Here is a 14,853-nt window from a genome sequence, read left to right on the forward strand (position 1 = left end):
AAATCTCTAGAATTTTTCTAAAGTATTTCTAAATATTTTAAAGCACTTTTAGGACTCTTAATGAGGAAAATCGGGTCATTACATATTTTTCTCAATTAATTCATGTCAAGGAAAATTAAAGAAATTTTATTGTAATTAAATTTCCTAATTTACCAAGGCTAAGGAATATAAAAGAGGGTGTTGGGGTGCCTTCATGAGATACAACCTCTATTATTTTTCTCCTTCTCTTATTCTTTGGTGTGGATGGCTATTCTCTCTTCCCCTCTTCCTCTTTGTGGTGGCCGAATCCTTCCTCTTGCTTGGAGCTCTTGTGGTGGCCGGATACTACTTGGAGAAGAAGAAGAAGAAGGAGAGAAAGCTTGTATCCCTTGGAGCTTGGTTGGTGTTTTTATTTTTCTTCATCATTGGTGAAGCTCTTTTGCTTTGGCCGAACCTAGCTAGGAGGAGAAGAAGGTGCATTGGTGGTTTCTCATCTCGGAAGATCGTTGCCCACACAACGTCCGAGGTTAGAAGAGGAATACGGTAGAAGATCAAGAGGTTTTTCTAGAAAGGTATAACTAGTAATTTTTTCCTTTCCGCATCATACTAGTTATTTTTGGAAATAATACCAAATACAAGAGGCTTACGATTCTAGTATTTCGAATTTATTTTCGATGTAGTGTTCTTATGTTTATTTCTTTTCCTTGTGATTTGATTGTTCCTTTCGGTTAACCTAAAGTTATTTTAGGAAATTAAATATTAGCTTTCCATAAAAGGTTTTGTCTAGTCGGTGGTGGTTGCTCTCATATCCAAGAAGGTCATATGCCTCGCCACGTCAGTACTGGGAACCAATTATGGAAATTAATATTTAATGGAATTAATAACTTAAGGTGATTTGGGTCGAACGTGTTAAGTTCCGCAGGAGATCCAAGTCAAAACCTAAAAGAACAAATAGATTAACTTTTGGATCAAACGTGTTAAGTTCCGCAGGCGATCCAAAATTTAATTTAAAAGAACACATGGTAGATAGGAAAAGGTTCAGACCTTTGTACAAAATTTTTTGTACAGTGGAACCTTTAGGTTTTCCGAATAGCAACCAACAATTGGTATCAGAGCTAGGGTTTTGCCTTTGTGTATTTTGGTATTAGTTTAATTATGCACATGTCATACATAATTTAAGCAGGTTAATAGTAGGATGTGTTAACTTTGTGGATGCAGGATCCAACTATTATGGCTTTTAGTTATTATGTATGTGATTGGACCCTTGGACATGTCTAGGGCATTTATATGTGTGTGCATGATTGTATTATAAAATACAGCAGGAGATGTATTTAGTTTTATTAGGATTTTATTTTTGATCTAGATACATGTACATTCCTTTTATGGAATATAGGATCAAAAAGAATGTAAAATTCTATTTATGTCGCGGACCGAATCTTGCAAAGCGTGGAACCTTCTAAGGACCAGAGGCGCAGCGGAACAAGGAGCAAGATGGATGCGACAGCTAGACCCGGTGGCGGTGGCCAAATATGGCAGCAACTTAGGATGACAACACACGGAGGACAACCATAGATAAAATCCATAATAGTTGAAAATTAGTTTTTCTATTTATTGCTTTTATATTGTGTTGTGTGTGCATGTTAGTATACATGTTTAGTAGGCTAGCATAGTTAAAATTCCTCATTTATAAATAACTAAGTGGGAGAGGGATTTTAAATAAATTCCATGGTCTCCATTACTGGTTTGTTAGTGATGCAAACAAGCTTGCGCGTTGGCTCTGAGTGCCTTCCTCCATATCGGATGAGTTTGTTTATGGATCACTAGAACAAATTTCCATTTTGGATGACTATAGGAAGTTAATAAAGAGCGTGTGATCTTCCCCATCGGAAGGGACACAATCTTATTAATGGACTTAGTGTCAAGTAGTGGTAAACACTTAGGCACGTCTAATAGTATCCTCCCCATCAGAGTCACTGCTATTATTCGTGTGACCAAAGGATACCAACTATTAATTTTATTTGTCAAAAAGATAGGTTGACAAGATAATAAAATTAATGGGTTGAAACCCTCCTTTTACAAATGTTGAATTTGTATACGTCCACACTATCGTGGCATACAAAATTCACGGTGTTTCGAGGTGTTGGTTAATTTAAAATAGTATTGTTTGAGGAATCAATATTATTCTAAATTTAGAGTTCTGACCAAAAGTTATTTGTGATTCTTAGGATGACTTTCAACCCACTGTCCATCATACTACAACAGAATAGACTTACTGGTCCTAATTACATAGATTGGAAAAGGAACCGGGACATTTTGTACTGACTGAGTCTTGTCCTAATGCACCCACTGGTGAATCTACTCAAGAGGAGATTGAATATCATAGGAAATGGGTAAAAGCAGATGAGATGGCGCGGTGTTACATTTTGGCTTCAATGTCAAATGTATTGCAACATCAGCATCAAGATTTACCAACAGCTTATGATATTATGAACAATCTCAAGGAACTCTTTGGTCATCAGGATCGGGCTTCTAGACAAGAAGCCATGAGAAAGATAATGACAGCCACCATGCAAGAGGGTACTCCTGTGAGGGATCATATCCTAAAGATGATGGCTTATCTGAACAAAATATAGATACTTGGAGGAGAAATTGATGGGGAAACCCAGATCGATATGATCCTCCAAACACTACCTAGAAGTTTTGAGCAATTCCGCCTAAATTACAATATGAACAAAAGGGTATATTCATTGGCGGAACTACTGACAGAACTTCAGGCAGCAGAAGGTTTGTTTCGTCACAATTCTCATATTCACTATGTTGAAAATGGTTCTACTTCTAAACTGAAAGGAAAGAAGAAGAAGAAACAAGTTGGTTCAGCAAAGAAAGTGAATAAATCTCATAGTACAGGACCTAAAGCTGGAATGAAGAAGCCAAAGGGCAAGTGCTTCATTTGCAAGCAGTCAGGGCATTGGAAGGCGGACTGTCCTCGTAGGAATCAGAACAACAAAGGTATATCTCATGCTCTAGTTGTTGAAACATGTTTAGCGGTGTTATCTACCAGCACCTGGTGTGTAGATACGGGAGCCATTCCTTGCAGGGGTTCCAGGAAACCCAACGACTAACTGAAGGAGATATTACCGTCTACATGGGCAATGCTACTAAGGTGGCGGCTGTTGCAGTGGAAGATGTCTACTTATCTTTTAATAGGAATAGAAATTTGGTTTTAAAGAATTGTCTTTATGTACCCAGTTTTAGAAAGAATTTAATTTCAATTTCTAAACTTTTTTTGGATGGATATTCAGTTTCTTTTAGTAATGATGTAGTTATTAAGAGAAATAAAGTGATTATCTGTTCTGGTGCATTAGTTGGCAATTTGTATACTTTAAATCCAATTTCTCCCACAAAGCAAAACATGGAAATTTATAACTCATCTTCTAACTCAAATAAGAGAAAAGAACCTTCGGAAATGAACCAAGCATATCTTTGGCATCTAAGGCTTGGTCATATTAACTTAAGTAGGATTCAGAGGCTTACAGCCGATGGACTTTTGGGTTCATTAGAGTTGGAAAATTTTCCAACTTGTGAATCTTGCTTGGAAGGTAAAATGACCAAGAGGCCTTTTAAGGCCAAGGGGTATAGAGCCAAAGAAGTGTTAGAATTGGTTCATTCTGATTTGTGTGGTCCTATGTCTGTCCAGGCAAGAGGTGGTTTTGAATATTTTGTCTCTTTTATAGACGATTATTCAAGATACGGATACATTTACCTAATGCGCCGCAAGTCCGAGTGCTTTGATAAGTTCAAAGAGTACAAGGCTGATGTGGAGAAACGACTAGGTAAAAGTATCAAGACACTACGGTCTGATCGTGGTGGCGAATACCTCTTAGGAGAGTTTAGGAATTACTTATCAGAGGCCGGGATTCAATCCAAACTGTCTGCACCTGGTACATCCCAACAGAATGGAGTGGCAGAACGAAGGAATAGGACTCTTATGGAAATGGTTACATCGATGATGAGTTATTCAGAATTACCAAATTCGTTTTGGGGATACGCTCTGGAAACAGCAGTTTATATTCTGAACTCAGTACCTTCTAAATCAGTTTCTTCTACTCCCACAGAATTGTGGAATGGGCGAAAGCCCAGTCTAAGACATATTCGGATTTGGGGTAGTCCAGTACATGTGCTGAAACCAGATGCTGATAAGTTAGAATCTCGTACAGAAGTTCGTGTGTTTGTGGGGTATCCCAGAGGAACGAAAGGTGGTTTATTTTATAGTCCTAAAGACCAGAAGGTCATTGTTAGCACCAATGCCCAGCTTTTAGAAGAAGACTATATAATGGATCACAAGTCCAGAGAAAAGTTGTTTTAGAAGAACTTAGAGAGGATACGCCTACTTCAGTACCCAGGACAAGATGAAGTACCACAAGAGACGCAACACGTGTCACATGATACACAACACGATGCCTCGTCGTAGTGGGAGGGTTGTAAGGCAGAAAGATTTATGTTTTTAGAAGAGTCTTCGGACTTGATCCCTAAACATGAACCTGATCCCTAACATATAATGAAGCACTCAAGATATAGATGCACATCTTGGCAAAAGGCAATGAATTTTGAAATAGAGTCTATGTACTCTAATAAGATCGGAGCTTGTAGAACCACCGATGGTGTAAAAGCCGTTGGATGCAAGTGGATCTACAAAAGGAAAAGAGGGATGATGGGAAGGTAGAAACCTTTTGTTGCGAAAGGGTACACTCAGAAAGAGGGAATCGATTATGAGAAAACTTTTTCACCGGTAGCCATGCTTAAGTCTATCCGGATACTCTTATCCATTGCTGCTCATATGGATTATGAGATTTGGCAAATGGATGTCAAGACAGCTTTCCTTAATGGAAGTCTTGAAGAGAACATCCATATGAAGCAACCAGAAGGGTTTATTGAAAAAGGCAAAGAGCATCTAGTGTGCAAGCTCAATCGGTCCATTTATGAACTAAAACAAGCTTCAAGGTCTTGGAACATTCAGTTTAATGAAGTAATCCAGTCATATGGATTTATTCAGTGCCCGGATGAGTCTTATGTATATAAGAAGTGTAACGGAAACGTGGTGGTATTTCTTGTACTATACGTAGATGATATTTTGTTAATTGGCAACAATGTCAAGGTATTATCGAACGTAAGTGTATGGTTGTCCAAAAAATGTGATATGAAGGACTTAGGAGATTGTACACACATTCTTGGGATCAAAGTTATAAGGGATCGCAAGAAAAGAATGTTGCGTCTGTCCCAAGCTTCATATATAGATACAATCCTTGCTCGTTTTAGCATGCAGGATTCCAAGAAAGGTTTCTTACCTTTCAGGCATGGAGTAGATCTGTCTAAAGAAATGTCTCCGAAGACATCAAAGGAGAAAGAGGACATGAAAGCAGTTCCTTATGCTTCTGCTGTAGGAAGCCTAATGTATGCAATGTTATGTACGAGACCTGATATCTGTTTTGCCGTGGGCATGGTTAGCAGATATCAGAGACATTGGACTGCGGTAAAGCATATATTAAAGTACCTGAGAAGGACTAGAGATTATATGCTAGTTTACCAATCAGACGATTTGCTCCCTGTGGGTGACACAGATTCAGATTTCCAATCAGATAGGGACAACAGTAAGTCTACATCAGGCTATGTGTTTACTTTGGGAGGTGGAGCCATTGCATGGAGGAGTGTTAAGCAGAAATGCATTTCAGACTCAACCATGGAAGCTGAGTATGTAGCAGCCTCTGAGGCAGCTAAAGAAGTAGTATGGCTCAGGAACTTTCTAATGGACTTAGATGTGATTCCTGGTTTGCCCAAAATCATCACAATTTATTGTGATAATAGTGGTGTAGTTGCAAACTCGAAGGAACCACGAGCTCATAAGGCAAGTAAACATATAGAGCACAAGTACCACCTGATACGAGATATCATGAAGCGAGGAGAAGTTGTCATCGCCAAGATTGCATCAACAGATAACCTGGCAGATCCTTTCACTAAGGCCCTTCCGGCGAAAGCTTTCGATCGGCATGTGGATGGAATGGGAATCAGATGTATGGCAGAAGATATGGCAGCTTAGTCATTAGTATAAGTGGGAGATTGTTGGAGTGTATACTGAAAGCCTAAGCTTTTGTAAACATTTATTTTGAATAAAGAATCACATTTGGTCAAATTATCTAGATTTGTTTGTATTTATTCAATTAATTTATATTGTAGATAACATAGTATGTGGTGTCACATACAGAAGATGATGTTGTCAGTACCTTATAAATTATAAACAGTAGCTCACGACCAAAATGGAAACGAACAAACCATTGGAAGGTCGTAGTGTAATTAGGTATTAGTTTATCTTAACTATATAATTACACTAGTACACTTAGAGTGTATTGAGTAGGACCATTTGAGGTCGTTTCTTTTATACTGACTTTATAAAGGAACAAAGACCTCAGTTATTATGGAAGTGTGTGCTCTTAATCCTAATATAATAACAAGCACATATATTTGATATTTATTTCTTTAATTTATCAATGAGAGAGATTTAGTTCGATAAATCAATAAGCCCGATAAATTGGGAAATGATATCACTTATAGTGTGTGTTGTTGATTATAGAAGGAAACCGTGTCCTAGTAATCTAGGTTGATAATGTCCCCAAGATGAGCTCATAAGGTTTGTCATGTTAAACCCTGCAGGTGGACTTAGTCCGACATGACAATAAGGTTGAGTGGTACCATTCTTGGACTAAGATATTAATTAAATGAGTTGTCAGTAACTCACTTAATTAGAGGACATTTGATATCTTAAACACAGGGAGACTAACACACTCATAATAAGAAGGAGCCCAAAAATATAATTTGGGATTGGTGCGGTAGTTCAATAATAGTTCTCTAGTGGAATGAATTATTATTGATAAAATTAAGTTGTGTGTTCGGGGCGAACACGGGATGCTTAATTTTATCGGGAGACCAAAACTAATTCCTCCTCTCGGTCCCTATCGTAGCCTCTTATTTATAGAGTACTATACCCACCTATACCCACCTTCTATACCCACCTAAAGGGGGCCGGCCAAGCTAGCTTGGGAATCAAGCTAGGGCAGGCCTAAGCTTGGTTTATGGGTGGCCGGCCCTAGCTTGAACCCAAGCTAGAGGGGGCCAGCCATAATGAAATTAAAAAGAATTTTAATTTAATTTTTTATTATGTGGAAGATATAATTTATTAAAGAGAATTAAAATTAAAATATCTCTCTTAAAAGGATCTACAAAAGATTAAAGAAAGAGATTAGATCTCTTTCCTTATTTGTAGATTGGAAAGATATTTTATTTTCTCTTTGAAAATTATTCACATGTTAAAAAATTAAAATTATAGAAATTTCTTTTTATCAACCATGAAGGGATTTTTGAAGAGAAATTTTATTTTTAAAATTTCCGGAAATAAATTAGGAAGTTTTAATTTGTTGATTGAAACTTGTCTAATTTGTCTCTCTATGATGTGGCCGACCATTATAAGTTTAATTGGGAAATTTTATTTTATTTTTCTCAATTAATTCATGTCAAGGAAAATTAAGGAAATTTTATTGTAATTAAATTTCCTAATTTACCAAGGCTAAGGAATATAAAAGAGGGGGTTGGGTGCCTTCATGAGATACAACCTTTATTATTTTTCTCCCTCTCTTATTCTTTAGTGTGGCCGGCTATTCTCTCTTCCCCTCTTCCTCTTTGTGGTGGCCAAATCCTTCCTCTTGCTTGGAGCTCTTGTGGTGGCCGGATACTACTTGGAGAAGAAGAAGAAGAAGGAGAGAAAGCTTGTATCCCTTGGAGCTTGGTTGGTGTTTTTATTTTTCTTCATCATTGGTGAAGCTCTTTTGTTTTGGCCGAACCTAGCTAGGAGGAGGATAAGGTGCATTGATGGTTTCTCATCTCGGAAGATCGTTGCCCACACAACGTCCGAGGTTAGAAGAGGAATACGGTAGAAGATCAAGAGGTTTTTCTAGAAAGGTATAACTAGTAATTTTTTCCTTTCCGCATCATACTAGTTATTTTTGGAAATAATACCAAATACAAGAGGCTTACGATTCTAGTATTTCGAATTTATTTTCGATGTAGTGTTCTTATGTTTATTTCTTTTCCTTGTGATTTGATTGTTCCTTTCGGTTAACCTAAAGTTATTTTAGGAAATTAAATATTAGCTTTCCGTGGTGGTTGCTCCCATATCCAAGAAGGCCATGTGCCTCGCCACGTCAGTACTGGGAACCAATTATGGAAATTAATATTTAATGGAATTAATAACTTAAGGTGATTTGGGTCGAACGTGTTAAGTTCCACAGGAGATCCAAGTCAAAACCTAAAAGAACAAATAGATTAAGTTTTGGATCAAACGTGTTAAGTTCCACAGGCGATCCAAAATTTAATTTAAAAGAACACATGGTAGCTAGGAAAAGGTTCAGACCTTTGTACAAAATTTTTTGTACAGTGGAACCTCTAGGTTTTCTGAATAGTAACCAACAATAATAACAAGCACATATATTTGATATTTATTTCTTTAATTTATCAATGGGTGAGATTTAGTTCGATAAAATCAATAAGCCCGATAAGTTGAGAAATGATATCACTTATAGTGTGTGTTGTTGATTATAGAATGAAACTGTGTCCTAGTGATCTACGTTGATAATGTCCCCAAGAGGAGCTCATAAGTATTGTCATGTTAAACTCTGCAGGTGGACTTAGTCCGACATGACGATAAGGTTGAGTGGTACTACTCTTGGACTAAGATATTAATTAAATGAGTTGTCAGTAACTCACTTAATTAGTGGACATCCGACATCTTAAACACAGGGAGACTAACACACTCATAATAAGGAGCCCAAAAATTTAATTTGGTATTGGTGCGGTAGTTCAATAATAGTTTTTTAGTGGAATGAATTATTATTGATGAAATTAAGTTATGTGTTCAGGGCGAACACAGGATGCTTAATTTCATCGGGAGACCAAAATTAATTACTCCTCTCAGTCCCTATCGTAGCCTCTTATATATAGAGATTTATACCCACCACATACCCACCTTCTTACCCATCCTAATGGGGCCGGCCAAGCTAGCTTGGAACCCAAGCTAGGGCCGGCCAAGACCAAGTGGATGAGCCAAGTTGGTGGCCAGCCAAAGCTTGGGCCCCAAGCTTAGGTGGCCGACCACTAGAAAATTAAATATTAAAATTATTTCTTATGTGGATATCATGGTTTTAAAAGAAAGTTTAAAATTTAAATCTTTCCTTTTATAGCTTTCCACAAAAGATTAAGAAAAGATTTGAAATCTTTCCTTATTTGTAGATTGAAAGAGATTTTAATTTTGAGAAAACTTTCCTTTTTTAACCATGTTCATAATTTAAAAGAGAGTTTAAAAATTAAATATTCTCTTTTATTAGTTTCTACAAAAGATTAAGAAAAGATTTGATATCTTTCCTTATTTGTAGATTGAAAAGAGATTTTAATTTTTAGAGATAACTTTCCTTTTTGGAAATTATCCACATGTTTAAAAGAAAGATTTTAATTTATAAAATTTCCTTTTTACTAACCAATCTTGAAGGGATTAAAATTATTGGAGAAATTTTTATTTTTCCGGAAACAAATTAGGAAGTTTTAATTTTTATTTTAATTAAAATTCTCCTTGTTTTTGGGAGAAGTGTGGCCGGCCAAATAATTTGGAGAAGAGAAAATTATTTTTAATTAAATACATTTTCCTTTTCATGGCAAAAGAATTAAGGAAGTTTTTATTAAAATTTCCTTATTTGCCAAGACCAAGGATTATAAAAGAGGGGGTAGAGGTGCCTTCATGGTGAACAACTCTATTATTCTTCTCCTCTCTTTTCCTCCTTGGTGGCCGGCCCTAGCTTCTTCCTCTTCTCTTCTTCTTATGGTCGGCGGCAACCCCTCTTGGAGCTCTTGATGGTGGCCGGTTCTAGCTCGGAGAAGGAGAGAAAAGTGGTTTTGTTTCTTGCATCCCTTGGAGCTTGGTGGTGGTGGCCGGACCTCTACTTCTCTTGGAGAATTGTGGTGGCCGAAACCTAGAAGGAAGAAGAAGGAGCTTGGTGGTTCTCGTCTCAGAAGATCGTTGCCCACACAACGTCCGAGATAAGAAGAGGAATACGGTAGAAGATCAAGAGGTTATTTTGCTTACAAAGAAAGGTATAACTAGTAATTATTTTCCCCATCATACTAGTTTTCTTTGTATAGTTATTTATGGAAATATCAAACACAAGAGGCATATGATTCTAGAGTTTTTGAAATAGTTTTTTTTTAAATTTGTGTTTTCTTCTTTTTCGAATTTGTGATTCGATTGTTCCTTTTGGTTAACCTAGAGTTATTTAAGGAAATAAATATTAGCTTTCCTTAAAAGGCTTTGCCTAGGTGGTGGTGGTTGCTCCCATATCCAAGAAGGTCATGTGCCTCACCATGCAGTCCTGGAAGCCAATTTTGGAAATTAATATTTATGGAATTAATAACTTAGGTAGATTTGAATCAATAGTGTTAAGTTCCGCTTGCGATTCAAATCTAAATCATTAAGAACAGATAAGTTAAATTTGGAATCAATGATGTTAAGTTCCGTCTGCGATTCCTAATTTAACTTCTAAAGAACACAATAGGTTATTTAAGGAAATGTTTGACACTTGTACAAAAAATTTTGTACAGTGGAACCGGTATGATTTTCTTAGGACTAACCAACAGTTTCTTTGTTCCTGCAAATTGTGTTAGTCCAAAACAAAAACCCTGCAAAACAAAGTTAGCACAGAAACAGATATGATGGATATAGTTGACAGTCGTCGGACTGTCCGGGTCTGACTTCGGATTTCTAACCGGAAACCCTAGGTCGACCTGACGCCTACTGTTCCCGCTACGGGGAACGCGCCCTCACCTACTCCACTCAGGAGATTTACCTGATGCCAGTGCGATCCTCCAGATCGACTGGACTTTTGCTCAGCGTTCGACGCTTCCGAACTTTCTGCTGGACTTCCGCTTCCCGGCTGGTCCAGTCTTTCACCTGGTTCGCGACACGAGGACTTTCCACCTAGGGTTACCCCCCCTAGGACTTTTGCCTGAAGCTCTCGACCCGCCAAGACTTTCCGCATAGGGTTACCACCCCCTATGACCTAGAGTTTCCACCCCCTAGGGTTTTCCACCTGCCTAACCGAAACTAGGATTTCCTGAAACACTCAATTAAGAACGTTAGATCACCAAACAACTTAACTTTGAATTCCTTTGCCATTATCAAAATAATGGTCGATCGTCGGATGCTTCCCGCACCAACATATTCTAGAACAACTTAATTCTGATACCAATTGTAGGACTGTTAACTACCATCTAGAGGGGGTGAATATCCTTGAAAAATAGTTAGAAAAATTCTCTTGCTTTTAAACTTAGCAAGTACACAATATTAGATAATCAAAAGTAACATTAAAGAGAATAAAAAAAAAAGGGCAGCCCGATGCACGAAGCTCCCGCCATGTAGGGTCCCGGGGAAGGATCCATTGTACGCAGCCTTACCCTACTTTTTTGCAAGAGGCTGTTTCCAGGATTCGAACCCGTGACCTTTTGGTCACATGGCAACAACTTTACCGTTGCGCCAAGGCTCCCCTTCTAAAAGTAACATTAAAGAGAATAATATAAGAAAAATAGTAAGAATTATTAAAAATTTATTTAGTTATAATCTACGTGGTTGTTAATCCAAGACAGTTAAAAAGCTCTACTAAAATAACTCCTTCATGAAGGAGGAGTAGCCTCTTACAGATTTTGAAAGCCCACAAATGACTTACAAAGTGATTATAGTGATTGTTGTTCTTTCTCCTAGCTCCAGGGTGTTATTTATAGCCTTTTAGTTAAAGTTACCATTTTCTGATGTGGCAATGGAGGTGCCTCAAATAGCATCCATGGCGCCTTCAATGGATTGAACTTCATCCACGCAGCCAACAGTCTTCAATGGCTTTGTCGTGTTAGAGGCGCCTTCAATGTAATTGGAGGCGCCTTGGCTACTGTGCATTCAAGGCGCCTTGGCTACTGTGCATTCAAGGCACCTTTAATCAACTGAGTCTGAATTTAGCAATTTCTCTATCGAAGCTCGAGGTGTTGGGATATGACTAATGCGGTGTGTTCTTAACATGCTTCGCAAAACATGCAGTGGAAGCAAAAATACGATAATAAAACTATTTTATTACAATACACACATACCACATGCATGTAGAATACAATCACGTAGACATAATTGTAAAATAAAAATTTAAGAATAACAATTATTCTAGGTGTACCTTACGAATGATGTGTAGGGAAAAGGGCGTCAACTTTAGCAATGTCTATGAACCATGCCTCTATTCGTATCCACACCAAGTTTTTCAAGACAACTCTAGTGAGCAACAAGGTTCGCCTCTGATTGGTACTAGCCAAGCGTGTAGGCGATGTGATCCAAGAGAAGGAAGAATAAGTGAAAGCTTGAGGAAGAAAAACTTCTTCCTTGACTTTTGGTGGGCGGCTACAGAGAGAGGAGAGGAGAGAGAGGGAGGCTAGGTTTCCAAAAATATAAATCATGAATAATGAATCGGCTATTAATTTTCTCCCTTTTATATCAATATATAGGTTCTCTTGATGAGTTGGATTAAAAAGTTCAAACCCAGCCCAAATTTCTTAACCAAAATTTGGTCCAATAACCTCTTAGTTTGGTTCACAAACAAATCAACTTGGTTACCAAAATAATTTGGTTCATTACTAAACCAAATAGGGTCTAACTCTTCCATAAGAAATGTAGCCCATCTATGCTTCCGTTCTGAGAAAATATCTTCTATATTTACCTTTCGTCTCATCTAACCAAACATCTTATCTCTTGATATGAAAATTGAATTCTCAAACTTATTTTATGTATTTTAGATACTCGTAGTGCATGTGACCCAATAGATTCCCAATTTATCTTAGTCATTCATAATTAACTATTTAATTATGGATCAATCATGAGTGGTATCTAGTAGTACGACATGATCCCCAATTAATTGAAAAATCACAGTTGATTTTAGAACTAATTCTGAACTCTTCAGCAGCTATAATGAGTCATGCATTATTTCTTTCACTTATCTTATACCCACTTGGTTCAAGACATGGTCTATATGTCTGTCCCCACTAGACTGATTATGTCACACCTAGCCCAATTAATATTCCTCGTCCTGTGGATTTAAATTACTCTTACATATGTCTGAGTCTCATACTCTTAACATATGATGCTTTACAAAAACTTTGAAAATAATCCTAGCAAGTGGCTATAAGATATATGTCTCCTCGTAAGGAGCAGTGAATCCTTTATGAGCTATCCAAACACCTTCAGGTACTTTGACTTATACTCAATTATCCTGGGTCCACATCTCCAAGGAGATGCTTTGCTTAAGATGTTAAAGTATAAGCCTCCATGACCAAGATGACTTGAATACCTCAAGTCGAAGGAAACTTGCACTCGAGCTATAGTAAGTACTTCACAAACATATCTATATATGTAGAGAACCATTTGAAGCCTTACAACAGGTTACTCCAATGAACTAGTTATCATAACTAGCATCCACGTTTAACTCTTGACATCTTAATGTCTCTATCTAGTGAGTCAGCTGCTTGGTTAAACTAAGGAGTAGAACACGTTCTAGTCTCACAAAATTGATTATATCTGAATACATCAATTCATTGACAAGCGAATATTTCAATACTTTCATAATTATACATGTAAAGACGCTCACTAGTTGTGACCCATCACAAGTTCTCTTATACTATGAATCGTATTGCAAACATTCAGTAAATAAGTTTAAGACCATTCAAACACATAAGTAAAGTGCACTCAAATAGTAAATCTTTATTTATCGAAATAAATAGTACAAACCATAAGGAGATTACCTTACGACATCTCCTAAACATAACATACTCCCACGTGGCCTAATTTAAATCGACACGGTGTCCTAAACTGTAAGCCTGGATGTGACTCTCAAACTTGCTTTATGCTAGAGTCTTTGTCAAAGGATTCGCTAGGTTTCTTTTAGTGAAAATTTTCTTGAGTTGTATTTCTTTTCTACTGATGATCTCCATGTTCAGATGATAGCGGCAAATAGAGCCGTCAATTTGGGTTGGGCTCGTCGGGTTGGCCCGCCCCGCCAAACAATTTAAGCGAGTTGGGTTAGAATTTTATCAACTCAAGCCCACCACGGGTCGACCCGCCTAGGCCCACAACCCGTACGGGTCGGCCCGCGATGGGCTTGGGTTGGCCCGCGAGTTGAGAAACACATGTAAACTAAGTTTTTTGCCAATTTATTATCTTTCTGTTATAATTTTGAAATAAAAATAATACTTTTCATCCCAGATAACTACTCCTTTGTGTTCATTTATATTTAAAATAGATGTTTATGGATACATTTGGTTGATGAAACATTTCTGAAGTAAAACATTGAAAATATGAAATATTTTTTAAATTTTTTTTAAAAAAAATTGATGGGCCCGGGGTTGGCCCGCCAAACCCGCAACCCGCCTTGGATTGGGTTGGGTTGGGTTGGAAATTTCCCAACCCTCCAAGTTGACGGGTCGGCCCACCCCGCCCCATCAAATGGTTGGCCTGCCACGGGCTGACCCACCTCGCCATGGGTTGGTCCGTTTGACAGCTCTAGTGGCGAAGTATATGTTTGGATCGCTAGTGAGATCTGAGTTCCTTTGCTTTTGCAATGGCTCTAGTGTTGTCGCAGTAGACTGGTAATGCTTCAACAATGGTTGAAACCACTCCAAGTTCAGTGATGAACTTCTTGATCCAAATCACTTCCTTTGTTTCTTCTGAAGCTGTAATGTATTCTGCCTCAAAGGTAGAAT

The sequence above is a fragment of the Zingiber officinale genome, chromosome 2A (genome assembly GCF_018446385.1).
Source record: "Zingiber officinale cultivar Zhangliang chromosome 2A, Zo_v1.1, whole genome shotgun sequence".
NCBI classification, from domain to species: Eukaryota; Viridiplantae; Streptophyta; class Magnoliopsida; order Zingiberales; family Zingiberaceae; genus Zingiber; species Zingiber officinale.